At 45.6% G+C, this 9542-nt stretch overlaps 1 long non-coding RNA gene across 1 annotated transcript; it reads left to right on the top strand.

Annotated features, from left to right (window-relative positions):
- Positions 1-8: 8 nt before the first annotated feature.
- LOC114693807 lies at positions 9-6939 on the top strand. Its single transcript, XR_003734606.2, has 3 exons — positions 9-95; positions 6590-6714; positions 6791-6939. It is a non-coding gene; the product is annotated as an uncharacterized LOC114693807 (long non-coding RNA).
- Positions 6940-9542: the final 2603 nt, after the last annotated feature.

Genomic DNA, 9542 nt, shown 5'->3' with positions numbered 1-9542 from the left:
TGCCCCCGCGGGCCACCGCGGGTCGGGGTCGCCGCCGGGGCTCGGTCAGTCGGTACCTTCATGAAGGTCTCTACCGCGCCTTTGGCCGTGTCCAGGTAGGTGGTGCCCAGATGGCTGCGCTGGTTCATAGAGGCAGACGTGTCTATCAGGAACAGTAAGATGGGCATAGTGCTGGCCGGGGACACCGGGGCCCGAGGTGGTGAAGAGATGGCAGAGGTTGGAGGCACCGGCGGCGGCGGCGGCAGCGGCGGCGGCGGCGGCAACCGCCGCTACGCGGGGCGGGAACGCGGCCCCCGGGAGGAAAACACCGGCTTGTGGGGAGTTTCTCCCCGATAGTTGAGAGGAAACTCCCCAGCCCAGGTCCTCCCGGTCGCACCCCCGCCTCTGGCCCGTCTGCCCGCTGGGCGGCCACACGGACGTCTGTCCGTCCGTCCCCCTGCCTGGGGGGTCCCGTCCCCACTCCCGGCCCCTGTGTGTCCCGCGGGAGACGGGCCCAGCTCCCCACCCCACCCCCCGTGCAGGGAGTGGGGACCAGGGATCTGGCGGAGAGGGAGTGGGCTGAGGGGAGATTGGCCCTGGGGCTGTTGGGAGAAGTTTCAGGGACTCCCTCCGCACCCCAGCGGTGTCACCACTTTCTCAGCCCCTCTCGCTACTGAAGCGCTTTTCTCTCTCACTCTCCGGTTTTAACTCGGGCAGGGGCCACGTAGGCCCCGCCCTGGACACGTAGTCGCGTCACGTGACGCGCAGGCCCGCCGTTCTACTGGCTGGGCTTAGGCCCTTATTAGCATATTCAAACAGCACCGGGCGGGGGAAGCTTGTCGGCCGACGGAGAGGACAGTTATTGAGCACGCGCGCGGGGCGGGCCCCCGGGGCGCGCTCGAGCCGGCGCGCGGGGCGGCCGGAGCCGGCAGCCGGGAGGCGGGCTCCGGAAAGGGGCGGGACACGCCGCGGAAGCACCGCGGGGGGGCGGGGACTCGGGTTGGCGGGCGCAGGGCGGCCGCGGCTGTAGGCGTGCGCGTGTCAGGGCGGCCGGCCTCTTGGGCTGTGCTCGGTGACAGGGTCGGGGAGAAGGGAAGTGGAAGCCGCCCTCCGCCTGTGGGCGAGGGCCCGGCGTCGTGATTGAGAGTGCAGGGCTGAGAAGAGGGAACTGACGAGGGAGAGGGAACCGTGCAGGCCCACGCGGCGCTAGAAGGGACGACCAGCGGGGCGGGGGAGGGGAAGGGAAGGTTGTTTATGACCTGGTACTAATCCCCCGCCAGTCCTTCGGCTCCGGCTGCCGCCGATCCGAGCACCCACAGAAAAGGCAGGCAGTCCTGGAGTGCCTCACCCAACCCTGCAAAAACACGAAGGGGAACTCACGTGTGGACGAGTGAAACGGCTGCCCTCCCCAACCAAGTTACCACTCCAACTCGTTTAGGGCACTAGAATAGATTCAGAAAAAAAAGGGGGGCTTGCCAAATCCTAATCCACCGCCGCGTTTTAAAATGGAAAGGATGACCACGTTGCGCAGGTGACCCAGAGAATAGGTTTCCCGGAAACCGCCTTTCAGTCCCTCCAGTATTGTGTCAGAAAACGTTCCCTGCCCATGTCACATTACCTGAAGTCTTCGATCTGCGCCCGCAAGTCCGAAGAATTGTTCTCAAATGTAGTTGGAAAACTGCGAGACGCTGCCTGATAGACAAGTTGAATTTGGGACATAGAGGCCTTGTTAGACTGTAGGTATTTATAGGGCCTCTCCCACCGGCCCTGCATTTCCGGATTTTCTCTACGCTGAGATTCTGGGCTGCTGGGCAACTAAAGTGGCATGCTTGTGGCACTTTTTTAAAAAAATATCTGCCTTTGTTGTTTGAGCTTTTCCTAATATTTCAGGAAAAAAATTAATAACAATAAAGTAGCGTACTGTTTTGTGGGAATGAACCATAGGAGAGGCATGAGATCATTAGAGGTTAAGACTATAAAAAACGATGAGCCAACAGCCAGTATTTGCTGCAGACTATGTTATGCCTAGGCTGGTGGGAATTAATATATGAGAAAATGAAGGCCATGACTTCAGAGTTTGTGGTAGTCTAAGAAAATATAAAGACATTGAAAATCAGAAAATGATTACCATGATTCGGGAAGAAAAAAAACCTGTTCAACTGGGGTGATGAAGTAGTTTCCAAGGTTTGTGTTTAGCACTTCTTGAGAGTCTAGATCCTAATGAGGGATCGATGACAAGTTGTCTTCACAGCCATGCCTTTTTTCTTTTCATGGGAGAGCATAATTTTCACAAAATCTTATTTTTTTAACCAGGCCTTTCAGGTGTGTGGGGCCCTGGCTCTCTGAAAACAGACTCAGAGCCATAAGAATGTCATATTTCCTGTGTATTGTGGAATAATATGAGTCTTGTACGAGTTAAAGAAGCAGCAGTTGCTGGTGAAAAGAAGGAGAAGGGGAAAAAAAAAAAAAAACAGGCCACTAAAAATGGAAGGAAGGAGCCGGGCGTTGGTGGCGCACGCCTTTAATCCCAGCACTTGGGAGGCAGAGCCAGGCGGATCTCTGTGAGTTCGAGGCCAGCCTGGGCTACCAAGTGAGCTCCAGGAAAGGCACAAAGCTACACAGAGAAACCCTGTCTCGAAAAACCAAAAAAAAAAAAAAAAAATGGAAGGAAGGTAGAACAGCATTGATGATAGCCAGGCCCAGATAACAGAACACCTTTTAGTCCAGAGAAAGAATTTCCTACTCTATGTTAGGTCAGTTTTTGTTGGAGGGGGGGGGACAAAAACAAAACCATGTTTGCAGGAAATCAAAGGAGTCTGCTGCTGTGACACTGTAGCTTTTACAGTTATTTGAAATCACTGTCCAGTAGACCCATGGCAGTTCCTCCCTGACCCAGTGCCGTGGGCAGGTTGTCCTCCTAGGGTTGTCCTGGAGTGTGTGTGTGAGACAGCTGCAAAGATGAGGGAAGCCAAGTCCAAAGAACTAACCTGAAGCAGATCGCCAGAACCCATGCTTGTGATGGCACTGGGACCAAAGATCAGGTTTTCAGCCCGGAAGTTCTCACTGACAAGGCAAGAGATAGGCAGCAGATACACAGTCAGAAACCAGGAAACGTTCACAATCAGCCAGTCCTCAGACAAAATGGGACATGGGCCACCTTTATTCTGAAGTGACTCTGGTTCACAATTTCATCGTTGGTTGATGATGGTTTAAAAGCAGTTCTTAGCCAAGATTTACACATCAGCATTGCCTCTAGAGCTTTCACACATGATGCCCCAAGATCCACACCCAGAGAAAGACGATTCAATGGAATTAGAATGGGGATGAGCAAGATGGCTGAGAGAGTAAAAGCACTTGCCTCCTAGTGACCTGCCTTTGCTCCTGGAACCCACTTAAAGGACGGAAAGCTCATACTCCACAAAATTACCCTCTGACCTCCACATGCTTGATGTTGCTCATGTGCATCACATCCATCAAGTGCAATAATAAAATTAAATTAGAATTGGGATAGACCCTGGTCTCCATGTTTTTAAAATTTATTCTGCTGAATCTTAATAGTGCTGATTAATAACTCCATATTTAGAGCTGGCAAGATGGCACAGGAGGTAAAGACATTTGCCTCATAAGCCTGGCAATTTCAATTTGATTCTCATAACACACGTGGCAGAAGGAGAAAACTGACCCCATGAGGTTGTCCTCTGATCCTCACACTTATAGCATGTGGCATGCACCCCTCCCATATACATCACATACACAACACTACATGTTTAATGTATACGAATTACATATGTATCTGGTATCTGGTAGTGTTTTTCACATACCCTTATAATTACTGCACTTGTTTTAAAAAAAGAATGAAGAGAAACAATGCTAAATGTGATCACCATTCTGTACAGTGGATTTGTGACATGTGTATAACTTCAGCTCTATTTGGCAAAAAGAGATACAGAAACAAGAAGACAAATGGCTGTGCAGAGCGTGCCCATTCCTCTGCGAGCTTTGGCCCCTGGGTAAACAAGAGCACAGCAAATCTCTCCTTCGTTCATTTTCTTCTTGGGGTTCTTGAAGACATCTACTTATAGTCAGGCTTACTTTCCTAAAACAGGGTCCCTAACTCAAACGAGTATTTCCTAAAATTCACTGAAGAAATAGCTCTGGTGTTGCTAAAGTGCCAGACTACGGTGTCTGCGAGGGCTGTGCCGCGTTGTGAAAGCTATTTCTGAGAGGCACTAGTTAGAGCCGTCGTGGGAGAGGAGAGGTCTTTGCTGGTGTTTTTAAAGGAATGCATCCAGAAGTCAGTGAGGTGGCTTGGTGGCTAAGAGCACCAGGACCAGGACCTTTACCATGGACCAGGGTTTGGTTTCCAGCACCCACATGGCAGCTCACAATTGTCTTTAACTCCAGTTCCATGGAATCCATCCTCTTCTGGCCTCCGTGAGCACCAGGCACACACAATACAAGCAGAACACTCACAAACATAAAAGCAATTTTTTTTAAAATAGGAAGTACAATCCAAATGTCCTTGCTCCACTTTCAAAGGGAATAACTATATGGAAAACTGAAAGCCTGCTGACTCTGACTTAAACAATAACCAAAATGTTCAAGTAGAACTGTTCTGTCAGAATTAAGAATTGGTGAATTATATTCTTTCATGAAACCCAACCAGAACCCTTTCAAATCACTTCAAACCAACAAGCAGGGTAACACTTTTCAAATAACTATGTGCCAGTGACTTGACTTCTGACATCTGGATGTGCCATTGTCATGAGTGACTGTCCTCTGAGCCAAGTAACTCCCAGTTTGGGCATTCAGATGCACTCCCTTGCAGATCATCCCAGCTGGGCTTGTTTATGGTTTACTGCCCAGCACAGAGGGACTGAGAAGGCATGATATTCTCACCCGACTGTCCAGCGGCTCTACCGCCTGTTGTATGCAACTCTGTTTTAATTGCACATGGCCTGAGGGAGGGGCTGGAGTAGATATAGTCCCAGGAAGACAAGAGGGGAGGCCTACGCGCCTGTAAGTAACCACTCATCTATGAAAGGAAGTCGAATAAACTCATTAGCTCCCCACAGTTAACTCTGGTGAACTCATGCCTCATTTTGTCATTGAGAACTTAGACATTGTTTATGTCTTCTTGTAAGAAATTTAGCAACCGACGTCTGACTAGAACAATCAGATGAACCCAGTGTTCATTCAAAGTTATGTAAAAGTTGCATTTGACTGTCTTATCACTTCCTCAGCTCTCTGCTGGTCTCCCTCCTTTTGGGTCATGATAGTGAGGTTAGAACATAAGAAAAATTGTAGCAAGCATAAAATTGGATGTGAAATTATGTAAAACAAGGTGATAGATAATATTCATAAAAGGAAACTTAGTTTTGGCTGCACACATTATGTAAGTCCTCAAAAAATGCTAGTGAAAAGAAATGACATCTTTCGGCTAAGCAGTGTTTTATAGTAATAAGTTGAAGTCACAAACGGTTCAAGGTCAGCCTTTAGTGTGCACTTATCCAGGTTGAGGGTTATGCAAAGTAGACAGGTTTTCTGATAGAAGAACATGAACTCTGCAGAAATCCTTTCAGTGTGTCTGTGTCTGTCTGTGTCACTGGGACTGAACTAAGGTCCTTACAGATGCTAGGTGGGAGCTCTATCACTGATCTATATTTTACATTTTTGTTTTAAGACAGAGTCTCACTAAGCTTGCCCACACCAGCTTTAAACTCCCTCTGTAACCCATGCTGGCCCTAAACTTGTCCCCTAGCCTCAGTCTCCCAAGGGACTACAGGCCTGAATCACTAGGCCTTGCTCAACTAATCCTAGGTGCATGTGGAATATGTGGCAGGCACTGTGCTAGGCTCTCGGAGACTTTATATTTCATTAGAAAGGAAATAGGTAAAACGATGAGATACAGTGTCCTCAGAAGCCCTGGAGCACGCTATAATAAGGCTTATCCTTAAAGAATTACTTGGAAAATTGAAGGTAATGTACCATATTTCATCAGTTTGGGGATACCTTATAATGTCAACAACCATCATTAGGGTGGGGGGCTAGAGAGTTGGCTCAGGGGTTAAGAGCACTTGCTGCCCGTCCAGAGGACCTGAGTTCAATTCCCAGCACCCATGATGTTGTGCACAAGCAGATGCAACTCCAGTTCAACAGGATCTGGTGCCCTCTTCTGTCCTCTGTGGGCACTGCACACGTGCAACGCACAGATACACATGCAGGCAAAATACCTATCCACATAAAATAACTTTAAAGAATCTTCATTTTGGGCCAGTGGGGTAGGACTACTGCTAGTTATACTACGAAACAACAGTATCTCATCACTTAGAAATCATCCATAGTAATGAATGTCAAGAGCGTGAGTGGCAGAGCATTTTTTTAAAGAATACTCCATTATTTTATTTTATTTTATAATTTAATTTAATTTTACATAACAGCCACAGATTCCCTTGTCCTTCTCCCCATCCCCCACTCCCAATACTCCATTCGTATCTCTGGTATTTTCTTCTAAACTCTTGGTGTCTATTCTGAGAGTTTTTGATCCAATAGATGTCACTACAAGGTTTTCAGGCAGCGGTCAACTTAAAACCCCTTCTTTACATGGCAGGTTGACTGAAAACAGCGAGTTGACAATTGTCATGCCACTGGGAATAAGCACCATGACGGTCACCTGTTGCAGCTCGACAACTCATTCAGAACTGCCTTCTGGAGGCAGCACTATAAGATGCCATTGTAAGTCAGATTCCAATCTTAGACATTTTAAAATGAAATGCACGTGGTAGTGATGGGAAAATACCATTTATTGCAGATATCTATTAAGTGTTGGGAGAAAATGCAGAGAGCACCGTGAGCACCAAGGATGAACAATTAACTCTCATAACATGGTGGCAAAGCAGAGACCACATGAGGCTTTGTGAAGAGGTAAGAAGAGCAGGAGAGCCAGGGCCTCCGTGTGGAAGAGTGTGAGAACAGAAACTGGACAACTCCCTGAAGATTCCATGTGCCCAGCTAAGATATTTTGAATTTTGTTCTTTGAATGATAGGGTGAAAAATGGTAGGGGGTCAGGGAATGACCCAAAGAATCAGAGTTTAACTTTAGGAAAACGTTTGCATTGTGTGGACGTTGATAATGTGTATAGAAAATGTCCAACACAGCTTTCTTCCCTCTGAAGACGGCTCCCCTGCAGACGCTGCTCCACTGAGATTAACTTGTGTGTCTCCTTGATCCAGCTGTACATCATAAACCCCGCCCCTTGTTTATCTGTGTGTAATAACCCTGACTCCATGCTCAGCTGTATGCATTAAGCTTGCCTCCCTGTTTACCTCTAAATAATAAACAAGCTGAACTTCCAAGGTGCTGAGGTTTCTCGATCTGAGAACCCAGACACCCCAATCGCAGCTTTCTGGATGTGTCTGTCTGTATTAGATGTAGTAGAGTTGTTTGTGTCATTGTAAACTGGCCCTATGAGATTCTTGGGATTCAGTATTTAAGTCAGATAGAACTGATCACGTCCTAAGTAGGTCAGCAGCTACACATAGGATTGACAATTAAATTGGAATTTTAGATAGCACATAGTATTTTAGTGTAAGTATGTTCCCTGTGGTATTTGGGACATACTCATAATGGAAACTATATATTCTCTGAATTCATACTTTATGTATCCTGTATTTTTGTTTACCAACCATTGCAACTCTATGTCCTCATCTTACTTATAATTTAACAGACTAGAAACTAATTATTAGTAAATACGGTTAGGATATGGGGAATATACTATGTAACCTAGGAAAATAAATTAGAAGTCATTGAGACCCTAATGAGTGAAGGAAATCTACCTGACAACCAAGAACACTCTTATGTCAGAAAATAAATTTCTGGCTGAATGTAGTTATGTATACCTTTAGTCCCAGCATTCAAGAGGCAGAGGCAAGTAGAACTCTTTGAGTTCAGATAGCCCCAGTCTGCATAGTGAACTCCAGGACAACCAGGGCTACATAGTAAGACCCTGCCTTTAACAGAAAAAAAAAAAAACAGAATTGAAAAATTGTTTTTAAGCTGCCATGAAAAAAATTCAATGAAAATTGTATTGCTAACACTATATATCATTCATGATTATTAAAACATTTCAAATTTGTTTTTCTTTTAAATGATTCATGAAAATAGAGAAAGTCTTTTAGACCCTAAAAATAATGATAATGCATAGATTTTTGCCTTCAGAAAGTATGTGGCCTAAGAGAAGAAATAAAGATACATAGTACTAGCAGGGATGTAATCACTGCCGAAAGAGATGTGCAAATCATACCTCCAGTTGAAGTGGGAAGTTTATTCAGGCTGGGAGTGGATAGAAAGAAACAGGATTTTCCTTCAAAGCTTTACAGTTTTTGAGAATTTTTTTTAAAAACTTGAAAGTAGAGATTATTGTTGGGGTGTGAATCTATCACTTGACTGGTCTGTGGAGACCTTCAGTTCAATCCTCAGTACCACAGAAAGTAAATAAAATGAAAGTAGATGTATTGTCGACATTGTTCAAAATATAAAAGATTAAAAAAAGAAAAATTTGTAGCCGGCGTTGGTGGTGCACGCCTTTAATCCCAGCACTCGGGAGGCAGAGCCAGGCGGATCTCTGTGAGTTCGAGGCCAGCCTGGGCTACCAAGTGAGCTCCAGGAAAGGCGCAAAGCTACACAGAGAAACCCTGTCTCGAAAAAAACAAAAAAAAAAAAAAAAAGAAAAAAAAAAAAAAGAAAATTTGTATTTTAATCTCACTACCAGTCATTTAACTACTGATAGAATTTTAGTATATATGCCTTCCTTTATATTAAAATATATATATATTCTTCTTTTTTTACCTAATATATTGTGAGCATTTGGGGTATGTGGGGGACCTTGGCAGGCTGGAACTATCTGTGCAGACCAGTCTGGACTTAAATTCACAGAAATTTACCTGCCTCTAACCTCTGAGTGCTGGGATTAAAGGTGGCACTACCATGCCTAGCACATATCATTAATCTTTAAATGTTAAAATAATTTAAAAATTTTAATTAGCATCTATTAATTATACGTAGTACTGGGTTTCATTATGACGTTTTCTATGTGTCTATAATGTGTTTTAACCATAGTCACCCCTGTAGGAAAAAGGGGCTGGCTAGAGAAACCACCCTGACCCTGGAGCCTCTCTTGTCCCCCAACTCCCACTGATCCCTTTTACTTTCATGGCTAATATAATTTTTAGTAAGTGCTGCGTCTCCATTCATGAACATATCACAATTTAATTTTCCTCCTATTAGAACAAGGCTCATGTGAACTCCCAGAGACTGAGAGAGCAAGCACAGAGCGGACCCGGGTTTGCACCAGTCCTCTGCATATATGTTATGGCTTTCAGCTAAGTGTTTTTATGGGACTCCTGAGTGTGTGATGAATGGGTCTCTGATTCGCTTGCTTGCTTGCTTCCTTCTTTTTTCTTTTCTTTCTTTCTTTCTTTCTCTCTCTCTCTCTCTCTCTCTCTCTCTCTCTCTCTCTCTCTTGCTTTGTTTTTCAAGACAGGGTTTCTCTGTGTAGACCTAG

This window comes from Peromyscus leucopus, unplaced genomic scaffold (assembly GCF_004664715.2).
Source record: "Peromyscus leucopus breed LL Stock unplaced genomic scaffold, UCI_PerLeu_2.1 scaffold_243, whole genome shotgun sequence".
Classification (NCBI taxonomy): Eukaryota; Metazoa; Chordata; class Mammalia; order Rodentia; family Cricetidae; genus Peromyscus; species Peromyscus leucopus.
The sequence above is the reverse complement of the archived record's forward strand: the minus strand, read 5'-3'. Positions and strand labels throughout refer to the sequence as shown.